The sequence below is a fragment of the Camarhynchus parvulus genome, chromosome 1, assembly GCF_901933205.1.
Source record: "Camarhynchus parvulus chromosome 1, STF_HiC, whole genome shotgun sequence".
NCBI lineage: Eukaryota > Metazoa > Chordata > Aves > Passeriformes > Thraupidae > Camarhynchus > Camarhynchus parvulus.
The window spans coordinates 39,398,428-39,421,325 of record NC_044571.1 but is presented as its reverse complement, the minus strand read 5'-3'; the positions used below and the strand labels follow the sequence as shown (position 1 = coordinate 39,421,325).

The 22,898-nt window shown below is 48.8% G+C and overlaps 1 long non-coding RNA gene across 1 annotated transcript in view; it reads right to left on the bottom strand.

Annotated features, from left to right (window-relative positions):
* Positions 1-19,274, bottom strand: part of LOC115904843 — a 77,811-nt gene extending 58,537 nt beyond the window's left edge. The window contains exon 1 of the long non-coding RNA XR_004060810.1: positions 19,185-19,274. This is a non-coding gene — a long non-coding RNA (uncharacterized LOC115904843). The remainder of the gene's footprint in view (positions 1-19,184) is intronic.
* Positions 19,275-22,898: the final 3,624 nt, after the last annotated feature.

Sequence of the window (22,898 nt, the reverse complement as noted above, 5' to 3'; positions counted from 1 at the left end):
CCTTTTCTTCCTTCCTTCCTTCTCCTTCCTTCCTCTCCTTCCTCCTTCCTTCCTTCCTTCCCCTTCCTTCTTCCTTCTTCCTCCCTCCTTCCTCTCTTCTCCTTCTTCTTCCCTTCCTTCCCCTTCCTCCTCCCTTCTCCTTCCCTCTTCTTCCTCCTCTCCTCCTTCTTTCTTCCTTTCTCCCTTTCTCCCTTTCTTCTCTTTCTCCCTTTCTCTCTCTTTCTCTCTTTTCCTTCCTTCCTTGCTTCTTTGCTTTCTTGCTTTTGACCTACAACACTACTATTTAGAGCTATGAAGAAGTCCCTGTATTTTTGCACAGGCCCTCCCTGATTTATTCTATGTTCTTCCTAACTCAGAGCACCTTTGTCTCAGGGCAAAGTGGTGGTGGGCTGGAAAACCCAGATTATGGTCTTCTGAAGGGCAGGTACCCTGCCTCATCCACTACCCATTCACTTGCAGAGATGATCTGTCTCCTGAGGTACCTTGCCATTTAATTTATAAGGAGCCATGTGTGAAGGCCCCTCTCCCATGTGTGTGTCAAACCTCCCCCCATCCAGAAATCTGAGTAGATGCTGAAGGTGTGACCAGGCAGTTGTAACTTCCAGGATGGGTTTTCTGTCAGGTACTGACTGCATTTCATGTATCAGTGACACAGCAGTGACTCCAGAGCACCAAATCTTTCAAGTTAAAGCACATTCCTACTGCTGGTCAGGTTCTGAAGATGTCTACGTTCTTTAAAATGCAAGGTTTTTTAGTTTGTATCTTATTTTAAAACAAATTTACCCCAGAAGTAAATAATTATTTTATTATTGTGTTATAGAATGGAACATTTGCAAAAGTCATTACAACCTCCATATTTGAATCAATTTCAGACTAATGTTCTGTTATCCAAAATTGCCAGTTATTTTTTTGGCATTATTTTGGGTGATTTTAAAGTTGGTGTGTTCTTCACTGTTGCCATTGGAATTATATAAAGCATATTGTTTACAGAGCTGTGAAAATGCTTTAAAAGCATCAATCGTCCAAATTGAAATTTATTTCATCTGAAAAATGTCCTGAACATCCAGGTGGTAATAAACATTTTTCAACTGCACACAAACTGTGAATTGTATTTGAAATTAAATCCCCACATTAAAATCTGCATTGCAGAACCTCCCACTGGCAGCCACTGTTCTTCCAAAAAGTGACATCTTTCCTGGTGCTGGTGGGGCCGGAGCTCTCGCACAGATGTTGCTGAATGGCTGCTTATCGCTCTTCCCATACTGGGACTTTACAGCCACACATGCCAAAAAAGTACAAAGGATGCAAGGTGTGTGAGGAACACAGGGGAGGGCACCTCAGATTTAGTAGCTATGGATGTTTTTGTCCTCACACACAAGGGTGGGCACCGCTTTATAAGCCCCTATTAAAGCAGCATATTGCTGATGTCACAAATTATGTCATTTTTCAGCAAGCTGTTAGGTAGCAGCAGGATACTTAGAGGTCCCAATCTGAGTGCACAGCTTGAAGCCTCATCATCCATTGAAGTCAAGGAAATACTCCAGTCCCCTGGCCCTCTGTTTACAAATAATATATCAAGAATCAGGATGCCCACAAATGAACTTTCAGGCACTGAGCTAAAGGAAATATGTTTGTGAATGTGTATCTCTAGACATATATACATCCATACTATGTATTAGTCTATTTGTGTATGTGCATGTGTGCATTTGTGAGCAATGCAACTGAAGTCTGCAGTCTGACATGAGATTTTCTTAAATCATCATTTTTCTTTATTCCTTGATATACAGAGTGGATTCTTCATGACCAATTTTGCACATAAAATCCCCACCAAAGTTAATCCACATCAAAAAGGGGTATACCAACTACTCTCATTTTTTCTCGTCTTTAAAACAGTGAGGGTATAAAAGACCTCTGATTTAACAAAAACTACATAGGAAGAGATTTATCTATAATGGAGTTGTGCAAAATAAAATAACAGAAATGTCTATATATTTAGCCATTAGTACAGCAGAACAGCTTGTTGGAGGCTCTCCTCATCTCTTGGATAAACCATATTTACTCAAATACATGTTTTTCCCCCCACTAGAGTGGAATACATCACTGTGTTTTTCCAACAATTCACATGCACTTGGGAGACAACAGTCTCCATTAGAAGACATGAAATACATAGTATGTGGCCTGAGGTTGCAAAACAGATGAGGAGAAGGAATTAAATCCAGAGCTAGCTGTGCCAAACCCATCAGTGGGTGCTTTAACCCCCCTCCCCATGCATTAGTGGGAGCTAAAGATGCAGTGTCAAGGCACAGCTTTGAATTGCCTGGTTTTTGCCAGTGTGCTAACATCACTCCTCTGGCAGAATGAGGGTCCTGGCAGGGAGATGGATTAGATGGCCAAGCATGGCATTTTAATCCCCACACCCTCTCCCTACACTGAATCCAGTATTTTGCTACTTATTTACTGACGTAGTTGGCGGGAACTTCCTCTACTGGAAATATTGCAGGGTTGGATTAGCTTTTCCTCTGCAGCCATCCCTGATTTAATTACCACTGCAGCTATCCCCCACTATCTGCACCATAAATACTGTTGCTTACAGAAACATGATTACAGGATTAGAGTTATTGGGCCCCCGCCCAGACGAGTGCAGTGACACAGCATAGCACTGGCACCTCTGAAAGCTGCACTGACCTCAGGCATCTCTACATCAAAGGCCACGGCCACAATCTGAGCTTCATTAGCTTTCAAGGCTGAAGTTACAGGAGCACTACTTCCTCAGCCACTAATGGGAAACATTCTCCTCCATTTGCTGTTGAGGTGTTAAAAGTTTCTCTTAACATCAGTTACTGAGCTACAGCTTCACCGGCATCCCAGTGAAATAAAAATGAGTTGTGGAGTGGGAGCTGAGCTCAAATTGAAAAGCTATGTTGGACATCCCTTGCTCAAGGAAAGGGCAGTCACCAGTGCAGGGATGCTTTGTGAGGGACTACAGGGGGAGGTGCACCCCAAATCCTAGACTGGGAACCATAGGGAAATTCCCACAGCTCCTGAAGGGTTTCATGTGGTTGTAACCAACTGTTTAATGATGGAATTATGTGAAGGATGCTCTGTTTTTCATTTGTAGGATGTGATGAGGGTGATTATGCAGCTAGCTGCAGCTCAGAGCATCATCAGGTCCATATCCACCAGGAGAAATCTGTGATCTGTAGTGATAACTCCTCCAGCCCGCCCAGGTGAATCTCAGCCTGTGAAGAGCAAACCTGGGAGGTAACATTTAATTCCAGAGGGAAAAGCTACTCAGAGAGAACCACAAGGTCATAAAGCACTAAGTTGGACCTAACTGAATTTTTTCTTCTAGCATACATTCCCTATGTGGAAATTTCTCTGAAATTTCAGTATACATCAGTTCCTCTTTGCACAGCTGGAACATTAGTGTTTCCTTTGTCTTGTCTATTTAGCTGATGCATTCTGGCATACAGGTCACCTCTGACTGTGTTTGCACAGCTCTAGCAAAGCAGTTTGGGGCTTGCAGTCATCTTTGCCATAATTGAAGAAACCAGATAAGTGTCTAGGTGATGTGAAAGAAGCCCCAAGGTTTCATGACTCCATCCAGAAGGGGGACGAGATATTTGTTCCATGAAAATATTTGAGAATGGTAGGACATAGTCCACCACAGTGAGCACAGAAAAGCAGGAACTGGCTTTGTACAAGAATTAAGAGGGTGAAATACATAATTTGCATTAAAATACTTCAATAAGAATAATTTTTAAAATATAAAAAAAAAAAACCAAACAAAACAAAACAAAAAAGAAAGAAAAAGAGGAGAGTAGAATAGAGCTAGAGGGTTTACACTGAAGGGCCTGCTTTTCTTTTTTCAGTCCAGCTAGGCTTCTCTGGTGCTTTGCCTATGGGATTATAATTTCTACTTTTTGAGCTGGTGCTGGATAAAGTGGCTTGCCCATGAGCCTCCCAGCTGGGCCAGCTGGATAAGGTGGGCTGGTCAGGTGCTGCCAGGGATAAGGCTATGGAATTACAGGCTGGCCTCTGGAGCTAAGCTGCTCCTTCTCCTCAGGAGGTAGGAAAGTTTCCCAGGTCTGAGGAGCTCCTTGTGGCTGGAAGATTTTGTGGAAGATATTAGCAGGCTCACATGCCACCTTCAGAGTTTTCTCCAGCTTGTATGTTTGATAAAGCTTAGAAGCTTTCTTCAGCTGGCAAATTTAACTTAATCTCTTGGGCTTGTTCTGCCCTAAGCATTCTGTTCATGTTATCAGAGCTCATTTCAGTTTCCCAAGCTTAGGGCTGGGTTAGGAACTGAGGCATGTTTAGAAACTAGAGTAAGAAGAATTCTGCTGATTTTCAGATAAGTACATTTTCACCCCAGAGATTTACAAAAAGGCATTTATTTCCTAGGAAGTTGTCACTGGATTTCTTCTTAAATTAAATTACTATCATTCAAAGAAATAGGAAATTCCTTCTTATGTGTACATTTCTCATGAATTACTGATTCTTTCCAGGCTTCCCCTTTTCAGGGCAGTGACCCCCAGCTCAAACACTGCAACAGCTCTCTGACCAGTGATGGTTTAAGTGTAGCAGCAGCAGCCAGTGCTGTTACAGCAGAAACCCAAGCCCTTTGCTTTGCAAACCTGGCAAGTATGTGATGTTAATCAGAAGCACTCACTCCCTTTATTAAGATCAGGGGTGGTGTGAAGGCATAGGTTGACCCAGGGAGGGTAAAGAGGGCTCTTCTCCCTGTCATCACCAGGACCTGCAGCCCTTACTATCATTGCACACGACACACATACAACTCTACAGTCATTTTCATTTTCATTGTTTCAATTGCTTTCATTCATCATTTTTATAATTTTCATAATTTCCATTATTTTCTCACTTTGGGACGAGGCAGAGTGTGAAGTGTGGTACAGTTAAATGAACACAAAAAGGCTGAACAGTGGTAATGGGGTCCAGGTGAGAGAGTGGCTCTTTAGAGCTGGCATGTTCTTTAGAGGTGATGTATACCAGTTTCTGGTGTGTCACTAATGATTCTTGCTGTAATGATTTTAAGGGGCTTAAGGCTCCGTTGAAGGGCCTAATCCAAAACTTAGAAATGTGGACAGAAATTTTGTATTGAGAGGAGCCAAAAAAAGCAAAGTTTTAAAAATCTGGGAAAAAAATTCTAATATGGTCTTTATATAAGAAAATAATATGGGGGAGGAAAACAGTTTCTCTCTTCCTCTGGCTTGCCAGCATGCTTTGATGGAAAACAGGGAGGTGATTTCAAGAACACTTGCTCCAGCCTCCTGTTCATAAGTAGCAGGAAGGCCTGTCAAACCTGTCAAACTCCTTGAGCTCCTGGGGTTTACAGACTTCTCTAAGCTACCCCAAGCTAAACCACAATCCCATAAAGAAGGCTTTTCAGTAAAACCTTCTGCCATTTGCCTGAAGCCAACATATCACTCATTAAAAAAAAAAATATTTCTCATTTGGAAACATCCCTTCCCCCTGTGCTCACTCTCTCCTGGTGAAGCCCCGAGCAATGGCCTTGCACCGTCAGTTTTTTGCAGAAATCTGCCACCACAGGGTATGTCAGAGCCCAGAATCTGCAGTCCATACAGAAACCAAAGCCTTGCTGGTCCAAAGAGAGGACCAGCAAGGCTTTGGTTTCTGTATGGACTGCAGAAATGACCTGGTTTGTGTAAGGACTGCAGAAATGACCTGGCTTCAATCAGAGCTCAAGGTCAGTGTTGGATGGCTTGCATTCATTTCTGTGCCTTGCCTCTTGGCGGACTTCTCTGAGCTCCTTGACTCCAGCTAGCTGCCAAGGTGCATGGCCTACACTCTTTGCTGGAGATCTCGGAGAGACCTCCTGGCAGCCTGGCCTTTGCCCTTTCTTTCACTCCCTATTCTGCCTCATCCTTTCCCTGAAATTTCTTGTGAAAACAAAAGCTCTCAGATAATCACCACCAGTACCAGCCTTTGTCTTCATGCTACACCCAGTGGCTGCTGCTCTCCAAACTCCCCTCTGTACCTGCTCTGCTGGAATATGGAAACCTTCAGTGCCACAGATCCAAGATTCTAGCTGGCCATGGAACAAATCTCTGCAATTCTCAGGACCACTGCTCTGTTATGGTGTCTAATCCAATGACAGAAATAAATGGTAGCCCCAAAGGCAGCAGATGTGAAGGGCAGATGTGAAGCAACAGTCATTTTGGAGGCATTTCTGGATTTGTTTGAATGGAATTGCAGGGGCACATTCTGCCCTGCTTGACCATGGGTTTGTCAGCTATTACCCAAAATTATTTTGGGCTTGTCCCAACTGGCATAAGTCTTTGGCAATTATCTGACTAGTTATATGTCAAATCATTTTCTTTGATTTATAGGTGGCAGATCAGAGGACAAGGCACCATATTTTTTTCATGTACTTGCTGAGAGCAACAGAATCACACTCGAAGTCCATCATGGCAGAACCATAGCAACACCATGATGAATAAAACAGTGCTTCCTCAATGGGAGCAAAATGTGGCAACTTCAAGCTGCAATTTATTCACAATATGGGAGGCATGCTCTGGCAAGAGTTAAACACTCATCATCAGTACATGTATCATAAGGGCAGAGGTAGAGCAGAAGTAAACCTGTTGACAACATAGTAAGCAATGTCACCATAAAAACTAAAGCAAAATTTAAAACATACCCCAAAATACAGGTTTTGAAACCTGGCACTTAGTCTGTGCTATGAGCTGAAGTCTTCTTTCATTTTACATCTACTCTTACTTAGCAAACAGCTAAAAACTCTTTAGCAGAGGCTGCAATGTTCATACTGTGTGAAAAAGGATCAGTACATGGACAAACAATACTGTAATTGTTGTTGTCCACAATGCAAAATATGAAAACAAAGTTAAAAGGAGAGAGAACCAGCCTAACATACTTCCTGAGGACTTAGAGCTACTGACTCCATAATTAAGCCCCTTAATAGACACAACCAGAGATGTGACAGGAAACATGAATTAATCCCCAGTTCATTACCCAAGTTCCCATGGACTGGGACTTCTCCATGGCAAAGGAACACACACACATTTCAAGGTAATACTCATGCACAACCATGGGTTTTATCCAGAAGTGGTGCATAGCCCTATTTATTAACAAATACATACAACTACTATAGCTGTTGATTTTATAAATGTACTTGCAGGAAAGAATACAAGTGCAGCAAGAACAAGGGACAGAAATATTTAAGATGCACTGACAAAAACTCCTGCCTTGTTTTGAAGCTCTTTTCCCTTATGCTTCATGCTTTTGTTACTTAAGCACAACCACTGTAGTTCAGGATGAATAATGGCCAGCAAGCCAGGAATCCTGCATCCAAGGGTGTGTCCTGGGCTCCCCATGAAAAGGATGAAAACACAGACACTTCCAGTGCACTTCCACAGCCCACTCACCTCCTCCATCCGTAAAGGACAGCAAGATACCCCAGCTCATTGCACTGCCTCAAACCCTGCACCAACACTGATCTGTGCTTTGTAAGGGCCAGAGTCCTTACAAAAAGTTCACACAAGGAGCAAATAGGACAAACCATCTGTTTATCTGGGACCTGAGCAACTCAGATGAGTAGTCACTCAGATCCAGACCTGTGGCAGTATGTGCTTTGGGTGTTTGGTCACATTTTTTAGTACAGCCGAGGTTGGAAAGGTATGGGGGCAACTTGGAAAAGGTTTCATAGTTCTGATAAAACAAGCAGTCCTCAAAATTGCATTTACAAGAAGAGAAAGTAGCCAGTACTTTGCCTCAGTTTTATGCATGATGTGCTAAAACTGAGGATTGTCGCACCAGTGGGTTAGGGGGAGGCAGAACAAATCCCAGGACTGTTCACTTTGTCTGGGAAAGAGTTGGCAGCATACACAAAACCAATGCAGGCTCGAGGCAGCCATGTTGGCTTCTGCTCCACTGTAAAGAAAAATGTTTGCCACATGGAATCAGAAAACATTGGCGGGAAAATAACTTTAATTTCCAAACCTGAAAAAGAGTGTTGCAAGCACAAAAAAAAAAAAATTTAAAAGCAGAGAAGGAGGGGAATAACATTCACCTGGACTCTCTGATTTCATCTTCAGACTCTGACCCTACGATGGGCATGTTTGAAATAAATGAGTTTGTGAAAGAGATCTGAAGGGTGACTTCTGAATGTAAGATGGGGAAAAGCATGTGTACCCATCATCTGTGGGCTGGGACAAGGATAAACAGATACTTTTTGGAGGAAGGCAATGCAGGTCTCCCATTCCAGTTACTAGCACAGAGACGTGGTTGGCGTTACAGATGTGTGCATGTTGTTATATACACATGTATTGGAAAAGGCAGTGGAAGAAGTCCCAGCTATAACATGCACACTGCAAACATCCAACCTTCTACATTTTTCATTATTTACACCTTGAATCAGCTTAGGACTCAGAAGAAAGACAAAAAGGCATATTTATTTCTAGCCAGTGTCATCAGAGAGTAGCAAAATCCATATGAGACATTTTGTCTCATCTACAGCCTTCCATGCCTGTTGTCATTTGCCTCCTGAGCCTAATGGAAACCTGCTCTGGATGGTCTGTTCTTTGTTATTCTTTCAATTTCCTTGTCTTTTATTTATTTCCCTTGCCTCTCAAGAGCCTTTCAGAGGTCCCATTACTTCCTGCTGGCCAGGGAAGGCTATGAGAACAAATAGTTACATTGGATTAAAATACACACACTGTCACAAGAAAAACAGAGGGAAGGGGGCAAGGGACTTGCTTAGCAAAGGGTGGTGGAAGTCGTGGGACAGAGAGCTGCCAGAAATATTAAAGCAGGGGTTTATGTCAAGACTCGTTTTAGCCATGATCTGTGCAAGGAACAGAGCATCTGAATTCTTACTGTGGCGGTGCTGCAATTTGAACCTGCATACATTGAATCAGTTCAATGTTTCCTTTGGATTTTAAATGAAAATGTGTTTGAAATAATGCAAATTACAGGTTTTGGCAGTGTGGATTCTCCTGGCACTGGAGGGGCCAGTCACTACTATAGCAGGAAGAGGAGAGCTCATGCACAGTGTGCTTCCCCTCTGCAGCAAAGAATTCACAGAATTCACAGAAAGGCACTACACCGACCATCATCCTGGAGCAACACAACACAATTGCCAGAACCATGGACATCATTAGCCCCCCACCTCCAGGGCAAATGAACCCTGTGGTCCATGCTTGACCCAGACAACAGCAGATTGTATCTGCTGCATTTGGAAATTTTCCTTTGTATCATCTGTTAAAAAAAATCATTAGCAGGTGCTGAAAATTGCAGCCTCCAACCTAGAGACCAAGAGCCAAAATACCAGAGGGGGAAAAGTCGCTTCTTGACAACCACCTGACTCCTGGGCTGGATGAGCCAGAGAGACAATCTGCTGCTATGGGAAATGCCACATCAAAGGAGGGAAGTGGTAGCACCTCCTGCAATAAGTTTGGGTTTTGGTTTTTTTTGGTTTTTTTTTTTTTTTTTTTTGAAGCTACAAGTGGCAAGGGGCAATTCCTTGCCTCTGTGACGTTATAAGCCTGGTGATCCTTTCTGGTGCCCTAAAAGAGTTAGACCAGGTTGCATCTGATAAGAAAAGGTTAGGCTACCTGTGCACCACCCAGAATAACAAACTAGTCATCTGATGTTACCTGTGTAAATGGAACACTGCTATGTATGCATATCTCAGTGAACACAGGAGAATAAATTCTTATGTGCAATGTAATCACACACACACTGGTATAAAAATGGGCTGGTATAAAATAAATATGCATATAGCTATGCCTTTGCCTATTCCAGCCTCCGGGTTATAGCATTGCCAATGTGTTGACATAAAAATGCAGTTTTATGGATCACATCTCAATAGGAATGTGTGAAAAGGGACTTTGTTTTGGCTACAGCTCTGTCTCTTAATATAATTATAATTACAATTTTTACTGCTACTACCACTACCACAGTGAATTGGGAGCCCCCTTGGTTCTACACATGGTACAAATAACAAGAACAAGCCTGACCTAAAAGACAGGACAGCTGAAAGAGGGACAGACACAGCACAATTATTTCCAGGATAGAGTAACAGGACAGGAGGTTGATGTAGGATTCAGCTCTCTTAAATTCCAGTCCCTGGTGTGCCCTGGGTCCTCTCTGCCACAACTTCATACATGGCTTTCTCAGGGAAGCAAAGGGGGGAAAATTACTTTATTGGTGCAATGGGGGAGTGGCTTTTACAATTGGTGAGGCCTTGCTCGGCATTCCCAGCGTTTTTGCAGCAGAGATGGAGTTTAGAGTGGTGAGGGCTGTAGTGTGTGTCCAGGGCTGGTGGCTGGTGGCCTTGGCTGCGCCTGGCCAGTTTCCCTGTGACACTGTGGCCACCACGGTGGCGGCTGAGCCGCAGAGGTAGCAGCTTGCTCAGGTCACAGGCACGCTGACAAATATGTGGGGGCAAGAGCCAAGCAAGCGTTTCTTTCCTCCTTCCTTTTTTCACCTGCCTGCCTTTATTAGGGTCATAGTGTGAGTCATTGTGCTTTGCTTCGGCCTGAAAATCAGAAATATTTCTCCTTGACAGTTTGTCAATATAGAAGAGTTTTAAAAAAATCTCTCCAAGGACAAAAAATTCGCTCCGAGTGCCATTTTGGCATTTACCAGATCTCTTGTTGCTCCATGCTGGGTTCTGCTGGGTGCTTTATGAAAAACCCTCTAAAAGTGCTGCTTTCTTTCTGACAGTGATCTTAATCACAGGCACACAGCCCATACAGCCAGAAAGCATCCCCACCACAGCCATTGCTCTGCACCAGCTACGCTTGTTCTAAGGTAGCTGCTTTCTCCCAGCTCTGGGGCTCAAAAAAGGAAATAAAAGAGAATAAGAGCATGCCCTCCCCTCCCCAAAAGGAACATTTTGAAAGAAAGGGGCAGAAAATGCAACATGAGACTCTCCAGTAAAATGGTAGTGGGCTCATGAGGCCCAGGAAAGCTGTCTGCCAGGAGGCCAAATGGGTGCCTGCAGCTCCAGAAAAAAGAGACATTATTTTTGCTGAAATCATTTAAAGAAAACAAAGGATGACTGCTACATGGCTGGCCGTGATCGTCTGGAGCACTGTGCTGTTGTGGAGTATTTCTGCCAACCAAATGGCAGCAAAATGCCAGTGTGTGGAGCAGGGCTATACCCAGGCATGCCTACGGGACCAGCCCCAGGGAAGGGAGGATGTCCTGCTCATTATCTCCATTTTACAGGTGTTGAAAGGGAGGCTGGGGAGATTTGCCACCAAGGGGCTCTGTCAGAGCTGGGATTAGTGGCTGTGCGTCCCAGCTCCCAGCCCTGTGCACAGACCACGTCTCCTGGAGCAGATTTGCTGGAAGATTTTTTTTTCTCGCACACAAGAGAGAAAAGAAACACCTTCCAGCTTCCACTAAGGGAATTCTTTCTTCCTGACAGTGCTGTGTTGATTCGTCTTAAGGGCAATGTTTATATTAGCTGAGTTAGAAATACATATTGTCAATTAAAACTTTACATCATCCCAGAGAGACCCTAAAGAAGATAGGCTTTCAGAAGCAAGAATAACCAAGTCTGCATAACAATAATCAGCAACAAGAACTATCATTTAGGAACACTTGTAAATGATCCTGCTCTGCTAGCTGTCCATGCAGTCACAAATATCAAATTATTTGCATGTATGCCACTAAAAAAAACTATACTACTCCAAAATACTTCTCCTGTTTTGGACTTCCTCTTTCCAGCCATCCAGCATCAATCCTGCTCTGAAACCCTTCAATGCCAAAAAGAGTGTGAAGATTTCCTACATCATTACTGCCTTTCAAAGGCAGCCACAACGGCAAAAAATAGACCTCAGGGAAGGGGGAGAAAATCTCTGCATGCTCAAACAGAGCCCCACCTGCCAGTTATCCCCTCTCCTTTGTGCTTTGAAGAAGTATCTCACCTCTTACAAGGGAAACAAGTTTGTCATGGAGGGAGATGTAGTTAGCAATTCTGTCTGTGCTTCCCTCGCCTCCCCTGAGCTGACAGCGGTGTGGGCCCAGCGCTCCCTCCCGTGCTGCAAAAAGAAAGAGTCAGTCTTGAACTAGACTGATTCCCTGGCACCCCTGGTTCCTCCCAAGTCATGTATCTCCCAAAATGTCCTTTAAAAATGCAGTGCTGCTGGCTGAAGAGATGGTTAGCTAGCAGCAACTGGACCATGACAGAAATGTGAGTTTATAACCTGGCAACACAATTTTGGCTCTGAAATGTAATTGATCCCATTATGATCACTGCACTCAAAGACTTGAGTTTTAAATAATCTTTCATTGAAAGATAATGTTCTGAGTGTATTTCAGCTTTAGTGAAGTTTAGTTTATGATCTGTTCCTGGCCCTTCTCAGCTATCAGTGATATTTTCCCGGTGCCCCTCTTGCTGCTTTAATGCTGCCTCAGTTAATAATACCTGCTGGAGAGGCAGCAGCATCTCTTGGCAAACTAAATATGCACAGTCTCAGGAGTCAAAATCTGAATATGTATAGAGCACGTAAGTAATCATTAATGCATAGCACGTCCCCTCTGGTCATTGAAATAAATTATTGACATCAACATTAACAAGAAATAAACCAGGTACCACCCCAACGGTTGAGACCCCATAGGTAAGCATAAATTATCAGAGTGCTTCAAAATTTCTAAACCTTCTGAAAATGAAAGAATAGTCAGGCAGTGCTGATTGTAAAGATATGTATGTGCCCATACATGTATGTCCGTGTTTGTGTGTGAGCATGTGTCACACTTTAATGTGTGCACACCGTCATCTTACAGCCTTAATCACTTGTCTAAATGGCTGGTGAGGCATCTCTGTAGCATCTATATGTGCACAGCCAAGATTCACACTTGCCATGCCAATCCTTATTGCCCACAGTCTACAAATTGCTTCTGGAAAAGTGTAAATCCTTGTTTTACCTCTACATTTTAAAAATCATTTCCCCACGTATTATCTCTTCATGGCTCTGTACATTTATGCTTTTGCTCTCCAAATTCCTTGACTAGAATGCTATATCCCTGAACAGAAATATATTCACCCCTGCTATTTTTCTGCAGGAGCCTAGTTCATTCAGAAACAAGGAAAAAAATACGAATGATTGTTTTTAAATTCCCCAACATGCGGAACTCACACAAGCCACAGATGCAAATGTGGAAAGCAAATGTAGTGCTGGCATTAGGAAATGGCTGGGTTCACTGCACTTGTAAGAAAGCACCTTTATTATTTAGGCATGGTTGTAAGCTGCCATTTTGATATAATCCCTGGGTTTCTGGACTGGGTACACAGGAGCTGGCACGACACATCTACTGTAACCCCACAATACCCAGCCATCAGTCAAGCACCTTCTGCCAGCACTGAGCCACACTCATTCCCAGAGCTGGCAGCCACAGACAAGCCTGCACATCCTTGTCACCAGCAACTCGTGTATTGTCACACTGCTCCTTTTATCACTGGGGAGCGCCAGGGCCTGTGCTAGCACAGCAAATGGTGCTGCTGCCCTCTGTGAGTCACAAGCCCAGTGTTGCCATGGGGAATCCCGAGCTGGAAGGTGCTCTGCCATGTCAGAGCATGGGCACTGCCCCAGCAAGGGTAGAGGTGGGGTCCTTCCCTCAGGAGCTGAAGGATGCCCTCCTCAAAGCAGCAGACAGAGGCAGCAGACAAGATGCGCACAGCCCTCTCTCCTGGGGACCAGCTTGGGCTGTCTGCACACTCATTTCAGCATTACCCTTCCAGTCCCATATCTGGGCTGCCCAGCTGCCCAGCCAGAGGATGGGATATGTGTTCCTCCCCATCCCTGTCCCTGCTGGCTCATCAGAACCCCAGGTTCTCTGGGGAGAGGGGAAGCTGCAAGTAATGCTTCTGGTAGGGCAGCAGATAAGATGGACTTGACGATGATTTGGCCCCATGTTTTCTGGCAGTCAGAAAGACTTTTTTTTTATAAAATCCTCCACCTTGACATTTTTAATTTGCTTTAGATACAATAAATAGTGTTTTGTAAAATTCTTAGTTCTTCAACAGATAGGCAGCTGAGAAAGGGAGGGAGCAATGCTGTAATCCCTAGGAAAGATGGGACTATGCTTCTTAAGTGGCAAAGTAATAAAAAATAAATAAAACACTACAAAACATTAAATAAGGCCACATCTTCCATTAAAGGGGACCTTGTTGTCACTCTGTGCCCCATGCTCTGTGTCGTGGCAAGGTGTTGGTAGTGTCCTTGGAGAGTTCAGGGGAGAAGCAAGTGGATGCCAGCAGCATCATCTTCCTTTCAAGGTTGTTTTTGTTTCCCTTATATTCTGGAAAAATCCCCGTGGAATTTATTCTTCTAATGAACACGATCTGAGGGTATTTGGGTGAGACTGGTGCCTGTGTGGAGGTGCAGGTGTAGGTACACACATGTGTTACGTGTGTCTAGAGGGGTTTTAGCTGCAAGGGCAGACATTGTCTCTTTTTGGGTAAAACACAAAGCAGAACTGGAGCAGCCAAGAGACAGAAAGACTTATGCTTTATGGTACCTTACAAAACACTGAAGGTAGCTCCATTTACGTGGCTATAAAATGTTGCTAAATCCTTACCTTGCCAGCTCATTACCATCTTGGACAACCAGGACTATTGACCTCCTGGCTTCTCTACTCCACTGGAAGAGCTCAGTGCCCACAGTTCATTTTTGTATTTGGGCTTAAGTTCTTCCCATTTCTTCTACTTTTTATTTAAGAGCCACCTGGTGCAGAATTGTATGCACCCAGCTCAAAGTTCCCTGTCCAAGGACTGCCTAGCAGGTTCATATCCCTGAAAAGATCCCAGGTGCCAGCAGCAAGCATCAAACCCCACAGGTATGCTTCCAGGTTAATCTCATTCCTGGGTTATATTTCTCTAACCCTGGCAGGATGCACTAAATGGCAAGTGCATCTAGCATATGAACATTGCCAACGAGAGAATAGAAATCTAAGTACTGATGAAGTAAATGTTGATAAAATCCCGGGCAGACTGCCCTGGGTCAGGTGATGGCGTAAAGTAATTCAAGGTTTTCAGGCATTGCATGATGAACTGTTCCAAGGGAGGGTTTTGGGGGTTTTTTCTGTGCTAGAGAACAGGGGGGAAAGAATCCAAGGGCTGTCCCCAGCAGTTAGGCACACTTGGGCATGGCTGCCAAAGCCAGCGCCTGGTGCTGCCCTGGCTCACCACCAGCAAACTTGGAACCTGAAAATCTGCTCTGGGCCAAGCCTGCTTCCCTGTCCTGCAAGAAATTAGAAAAAAGTCAAAGGAGGCCTCCCACAATGAGGGTATCTGAGGTAGAATCAAAGTATTCTGGGATAGAATCAAAGCAGCAGGCCCCTGTCTTTGGCCTGCCCTGGCCCTTGACCCAAGGGATCACGGCCCCTGTGCCTAAGCTTGGTCTGAGTTGGGCTGGTTTGTACTTGGCTACAGTTTTAAAAGCAAAGTCTTATGTCACTGTGGAGAGTCTGTGTTTTTGTGGAATTCAAATATTCCTTAATTAGATGTTGTCTTTTAGTAGAATGAAAGAAGGGTTTTTACTTCACTTTACTTTGCCATTTTAATTTACTCCCATTTGTCTTTAATAACTGGGTAGGAGAACATTAAATAGCGGCTGTAAAATATTTGGTAGCATGGCCCCAACTTTCAAACATGATCTGCCATCCGGGTTGGTGATGGCAGATGTCTGGGAAGCTGCTTCCAGGTTTGGGGCAGGGGAGAGCTGGCTGGATTTGTCCTGTTGCCCCTTCTGTCCTCATCCACTTCCCACAGGACATAGCTTCCCTCCTCCTTGGTGCAGATGAAAGGGATGTACCCTGTGAGAGGATACAGCCCCAACAAATGCCCATGAGCTCCTGCCAGTGATGAATAGCACCAGGGGCAGAGGCTGAGGGTTGCTGGTCCAGGGAATGCGGGTTGGGCAGGCAGGGACAGGCCAAGCAGGGCAGGCAGGGAGGGTGGCACGGGCAGGACACAAGTGGGACGGGCAGGCATGAGCAGGAACACTCGTGGCCAGGCAGGAGAGGCCATGGGGCAGAAGGGACCGGAGCCAGAGGCTGGGGGGGGCTGAGTTGCCCCACACGGACACTGCCCGCGACTCCCCGAGGCTGCACCCGGGGCATCCCCCCGCCGTGGGGCCTGGGGGTGGCACAGCGGCAGCGCCGCCACCCACCCAAACGGGCTTTAGCCTATAAAACACGTCCGGGCTGGGAACGTGCTCCCACCTCCATAAAACTCAGGGGCAAGGGCAGGACCCGCTCCCGGTCAGGGCAGGTGTCTCTGCCGCAGGCCGCCTCCGCTCCTTGGGGCCGCGCACCGCGGGAGCAGCCCCGCGGCGGCTGCCCGGCACGCTCGGGGGCTGGACGGGGAGCATGGATGGCCTGGGGTCCTGCTTTCCTCCGCCCTCCTCCCACGAGCAACTCGCCTCACCCACGGCTGACACCCTGACTCGGTCGGCTGCAGCCAGCGCTACCTTCCCCACCTGCAGCTCTCTTGCTCGACAAAGCCTGGGGTTATCCCTCCATTTCCAGCCCCATGCCCTAAAAATAGCACCCTACAACATGTACCGGTTCCCGCGAATCTGCGTGAGCACTCCCGGTGGAGTAAATTGCGGGATTTGTAGATTTGGGAGGAGGAGAGGATGGTACTGGTTTTCTCCCCCACGGGAAACACTTTTTTGCTTTTCAGCGTTTAGGGTTTCGGCTCTGTCCCGGGCTAGGTCTCCTGCCCGGCAAGAAGAGAGCTCGCCGCGCTGGGACCGCTCTCGGCCGCCGCGCAACCTCCGCGTCCGCGCAGCCTCCCACGCCGCCTCCCGCTGCCACCGCGGGGAACTCCCATTTATCCCAACCCCGGCGACAAACGCGCCCCGCTCGGCTTCTCGGACGGTCGTTTTCGGACAGAAGAGATTGGTTATGTTACATGTTAAAACGATTTAATATTAAAAATAAGTAGCAATTAAAATCACGGCGCGTCCCGGCTTTTCCACGCAAATAAAGCTCCTCTCTCCTCTCCGACTCTCAGATTATATTTACGGGGCTTTTCCGTGCTATTTGCTTGAATTTGGGAACTTGGCCCTTGCACTAATGCCAAGCGGTGTTTTCGGGGCGGAGGGGAGAGAGGGTTCGCCCCCCGCCCCCACGGCGTGTTTTATCACCCGTGTGCCGCCACGGCAGCCCTGCCTGCGCGGGGACCTCTGCCCTGCCAGCACCGCCAGCCCCCACTCGGGCCCTGCAGCTGGGGGGCTCCGGGGCTGGGGGGCTCCGGGGCTCGCTGCCCTGCGGCCCGGGCCGGGGACGATGGAGACCCACCCCGATAGACGTGACCGACGGCACGGTGAGGGGCGGCTCCGTCGCGGGTGACATCTGCACCCTCCCCTGCACTTGTCTTGCCCCGGACCCGGGCTCTCGCCACGTCGAGGATTGAAATTCAGACGAGATGGAAATCACTATCCATCCCCTCAGCCGGTAGGAGCCGACCCGGGCAAGTACCGGCGGGGCCGCTCGTCCCGTTCACCTCGACGGTTTCTGTGGGGAAGGATCGGGCGAGAGAGCCCTTCTGCAGGTGATCTGCCGAAATGTGGGCAGCGCCCGAGTACCAAGAGTGAGGCTGTTGTCAGAGCCGAGCACGGTACTGCTCCCGTACAGGGGTACACACAGCCCGAGCCGCCTCCTTATTCCTTTTCCCTCGGGTCGCTGCCTCGGTGCCGACCTGCGACTGGCACGCGTGGCGTGCATAAGCCCTGGGCTTGCGGGTATGCTGCAGCCTGCAATGGGATATCTGCTCCCCTCCTTCCCTCGGGCTGACCGGGAGTGAGGGAAGTGAAGGGATGGCAGGCAGACACCCCAAAACAGCCCCCATTCCCCAAATCCCTGCCTGCCTGCCTGCCTGGAGAGCGTCTGTCTGGGAGCCAGCACAGCTCGAGGAGGGAGGGGGCTGCAAAGACCTCCTCCCCCCGAGCCGGCCCGAGATCCCGGGCCCGAGCCGGGGTGCGCACAGTCGCGGCCGCGGCAGCTCCTGCGGCGGGAGAGAGGGGCTGGGGCTGTCGCCTGGGGGCAGCCGTGGGGCGGCCCACGCGTGGAGCCGCCTCCCCGTGGGGAGCTGCGATGGCAACGCTCTGGCTGCGGGGAGAAGCGGAGGAGGCCTGGCTGGGTACGTGGGGGAGTTTTTGCTCTTCTCCTCCCGCCCCCAACACAGTCACGTCCACCCCATGTCCGATGCGGCTTTCCCTGCCCCTACCCGTCCCCTTTCCTGCCCCGAGGCCCCCCAGACGAAAGCCTTCTTGCTGCGCCCCCAGCCCTGAGCCCCGCTGGTTTCCCCCCAGCACGCACACCCAGAGCCGCGGGCAGCCGGTTCGCACCCCTTTTCCGTGTCCTTCAAGGCACCGAGCCGCTCTCTTTTGTCCTGGCTGCGGATGACCCATTTCCTCCCTTTCCCCCCCTTCGGCCCCGGCGTCCGTCCCACCCTCCGGTCCCTCCGCCCTCCTCCCGCTTCACGGCCCGGGAGCCGCACCGCGCCCGGCCCGAGCAGGGGGGCACACGGACACGGGGAACCGGTGCCTCGTCCGCGCCGTGTTTGTTTTCCTTTCCTCCCTGAACGCTAGATTAAGACGTGAAGATTACACTTTTATTGTGGCGGCCGAATAATACCACGAGTCAACACACACAGCAAACAAAAGTGCTTGTAGTACATGGCCAACCCCGCTGGGAACCGGGCTGCGGGCTGCTGCAAAAATCAAGCTCTTCAGTGCTAATTACAAATAAATGATGATGTGCTCACTAAGTAATTGATTTAATGAAGTTCCTATGAAACTATTAAAACCGGGTAGAGGTCAGGCTGGAGACGCCCCAGAGCGCCCATTGTGGGATGTTTAACTCCGCCAATCTCCTCGGAAAGACATCGGGGCTAATAGGTGAAGTCACAGCTGGGTCGGGCTGACTTTTGCAGCACCGGCACTGGCCTCCCCAGTTTCGCCTAGCGGCCCGCACCGCAAGTTCGGGGAAGCGAGTCCCACTGGCACACCCCCGGCCCGCTATTCCCACCCTCATCCTCATCCTCCCCTCCCACATCTCTCTCCGGGAGGCGGCTGCTCGGCTGCTCCCCCCTGAGCGCGGAGCCCCCGGCGCGGCTCCCCGGGTGCCCATCCCGGTCCCGTCGGGCTGCGTTGGGTACTCACTCGCTCGGCCTCGCTCGCACCTCAACCCGGCGCCTCCGCGGCTCTCCCCAGCCTAATTAGAGAGGGGAGAAGTGGAGCTCTGAACTTGTGTCTACCACTACAGGACGGCTGTAATTCCACCCCCCCTCGGCCCCGAACCCCCCCCCCCCGCATACTCAGACACACACATACTTCTTGAAGAAACTTAAGCTAGGATGCCAGGTAGGGTGCTTGGGAGATTTTGGCAAGGTGCCTGGAAGGGGATGTGTGCCCATTTTTCCTTGAAGGGTTTTCTTGTTTGAAAGGCCATTTGGAGCGCTTTAGACGGCCTTGCCGAGTGAAAGGAAGAGGAGGAGGAGAGGGGGAACACAGAGATTGAAAAAAAAAAAGTAGAAGAAGACGAACAGAATCTGGCTATTGGGTTTCCTAGCCTCACGCTTGGCTTTCCCCTGCTCACCACTCGGGCAGGACAGAACTGAAGTGAACCATTCTCCCCCCGCCCCATCCAATTAAAGGGTCCCCTAACCCGACCTCGGCTCTGAGCGCACTTTGGGACAGACGGTCCCCGCTGACCCCGTGGGGAGCTGGGACACACACCCCCCACACCTGCAAAGGATCCCTCTGCGCCCCCTTGCTTTCAACACCCGGTGCCTTCGGCAGGTTGAAAAGGAGCCGTACAGAAAAGAGGAGCCGCCTCCCAATTTGCACCCCCGCTGTTGGCATTTGCTGAGCGCGGAGACGATGCGCCCCACGGGCAAAGCCCCTCTCGGCCTCCAGCGCCTTCAGGGAGGGGGGGATAGATGAGGCCCCCCATCGGGGTTCGAGGAGCCCCCCCGACCGGGGCGGGGGGCGCAGGGATGGGGCCCGGGAAAGGCTTCTCCCCGAAATGCGGGGTGTCTCGGTGCTCCCCGCGGAGGGGAGAGCGGCGAGTCCCTAAATACGAGAAGGAATTTGCAGGGCGAGGCATGCCGCCCCGTGTGCCCAGGACTGTGTGTGCCCCCTGCTCCGGGGGCTGCCCTCGCCCTCCCCGCTGCCCAGGGCGCACCGGGAGTGCCCTGCACCGAGGGTCGGCCTCACTGGCGGGGCCGGCCAAGGGCAGCGCCAGCGGCTGCCAGCATCGGCCGGGGCACAGCCGGAGAGGGGCACAGGCCACGCCACGGCTCCCCACGCAGCCACGCGTGGGTCCCGCACGGGGCTGCTGCGGGACCTGAGGCAGCTCCTCCTGCTCCCTTGCAGGATTTTGGGGAGGGCTGTTTGACGCGTGGAGTTGGTGTTGGGTTTTGGTTTGGTTTTTTTTTCCTTTCTTTCTCTTTCTCGTGGAAAACGATCAATTTGAAACAAATTAAGCTCGCCAACCTCTTGTTTGCCAAACAGGCTGTTGGCAATGTGCAAACAGGCTTTCACCCCGGCGCCGTGCCCCCGCTCCGCTCCCTGCTGCCCTGCTCCAGCCTTGGCCGCGCACCCTCCTCCTCCTCCTCCTGTCGCTGCCCCACCGCTCCACCCCCCACACCCCCCCAACCCTACAACACCGCTTGATTACTATCTCCCTGTTGCCCTTAATGCACGATCCGGGTTTCACTTCAGCCTCAAAATAAGAAGTGACACATGCACCACTAAACCAACTTGTGGGGAAAGCCCGCGGTTGAGAGGGGCTATTGATGGGAGCGCTGCAAAGAGACAAAGCTGGGGGCTAGTGGAATCAGATGCAGCCCTTAATTAACACCATCTTAAATAGTCCAACAGGCACTGAAGACAAAGTTGAAGAAAGACTTTAAGGCTGAGTGCCCCTCGACAAGTTCTTTTTTTTTCCTCGTGTCATTCAATATTTAATGCACTGTGCTTGTAATGCTACTACTGGTGCTCCTTTCTCAGCAAGTACATTATTTTTTCACGGTGCCCATGGCCAGGGAAAACCCTTTAGGCAAAGAAAATCAAAATGTTTGTTGTTTTGGATGACTTATAACTCTTGTTTAACACAAGCACTTTCAAGAAAGTATAACAGGCGCAGCCTCTAAAGCAAACAACGAAATCCTTGTGACAGAGTCGGACACAAAAAGCACATTGTGTTATGGACTATCCCTTTTCTCTCCTGCTAGATGGGTGCCTGTCTGAGGCTGAACACCACGATGCCATTTTACTTTTGAACTATTGTTTTTGAGTTATGCCATGTGGTCAAAAGGAGAAGAAGGGAGGTTGTTTCCAAGCTCATAAGACAAACGAGTTGCCTTTCATTGAACTACCCCAGAGCTCCTTTAAAACGAGGTTTAAATGTCACCTCCATGTTTTTAATGGACACAGGGCTTCAGGGGCGACCCTTCAAAGCGCCTTCGTAATAAACGACCCTTATTAAATATGTCTCTGCCTGGGAAAATCACTTGGCAGAAGAGAAAAAAAGGGGGAGCGGGGGTGGGGGAAGGAGAGACACGGTGCTGCCGGAGGAGCTCCGCCACCCCCCTGCTCGCTCCGGGGCCGGGCCGGAGCGGAGGACGGACGGTCCCGCTCGGGGTCCCTGCGGCCGGGCGGGGCGGCCCGGGGGGGCGGGCGCTGGGGGTGCTGCCGCACGGATCCACTCGCCTCCCCCCCGTCCCAAACCCCCTTTTCTCCCTCCGCCCCCCTTCACCCCCCAAAATAAGAGGCTGAATGAAAGGTTGGGGTGCTTTCCTCCTGACTTCTTTTTGTCCTTAGAAGAGCGGCGTCTGCGAGTCTGAGCTGCGAAGTTACTGATTTGCAGGCTGCATGTTAAGGCAGCCCATGTAAGTAATTTCTGCGGGCATCCCGGCAAAGGAGAACAAATCGTTGACAAAGGCGAGCCCTTTCAATTCAGCAGCGTCGTTAGGGAAACCAAAAAGTATTCTTCCTATAATAAGTTCCACTTCAAAGGATTTCTCATTCAACGGTGACTGCTTCGCACTTTTATTAAGTCCGGGCTTTTTCACTTGGCGGAATCATCTGTTTGGTTATTTTTCATCGTGTTTATTTTTCACCATTCACACAGTACTTGTATTAAATAAACAAAGAACAATCGTTCTGCAAATAAAAGTACTTAGGTGGGGAAAAAAAAAAAGACGGAGGCAGAAGACGAGAAGAGCTGGAGATGGAGCTTCTTCCTCACTTATTTGTTTATCTGCTGAAGTTGGGGAGGGGGGGTCCTAAAAAAAAAGGGGAGGGGGAGGGTCGTTGGGAGAGAGGCCAAAAAATATGAGACGTTCTGATGAAGTGAAAATTGACTGCGCTAACACGGCATGAAACTAAAGGTCAATGCAACTGTATCTTAATAGAGTGTCTCGAATCGAGGTGGACTATTTTAAATGCAGCTTGCTTTTGCTGCGCTCATTGCCATAGCAATCCTAACGCTCCATGTTGATGTACCATAAAAGCAGTAGTTTGAATTTCAAAGAACCTGCCTTTGAACTTCTCCCTGCCTGATTAGGCACTTGCGTGGTGTGTGTGTGAATGCGGGAGCGTGGTTGTGTGTGCTGGGGGTACGCGGGATGCGGGGGGAGCGGTGGCAGCGCCCCGCCGGCGTTTGGGTGTCCGAGCCGGGGGGGAGCGTGTGTGCCGGCGTGTGAGTGTGAGTGCGTGTCCCCGCACACTCCCGGCCCGTCCTGCTCCGCTCTACCTGGGGATATTTTTCCGGGGTGATGGCGAGGGAAGGGGCGGGGGGGAAGGGGGGAAGTGTGTGACGGTCCATCCTCGCCAGCGCTTCACAACTCCCTGGCGACATCTCTAGAAGCA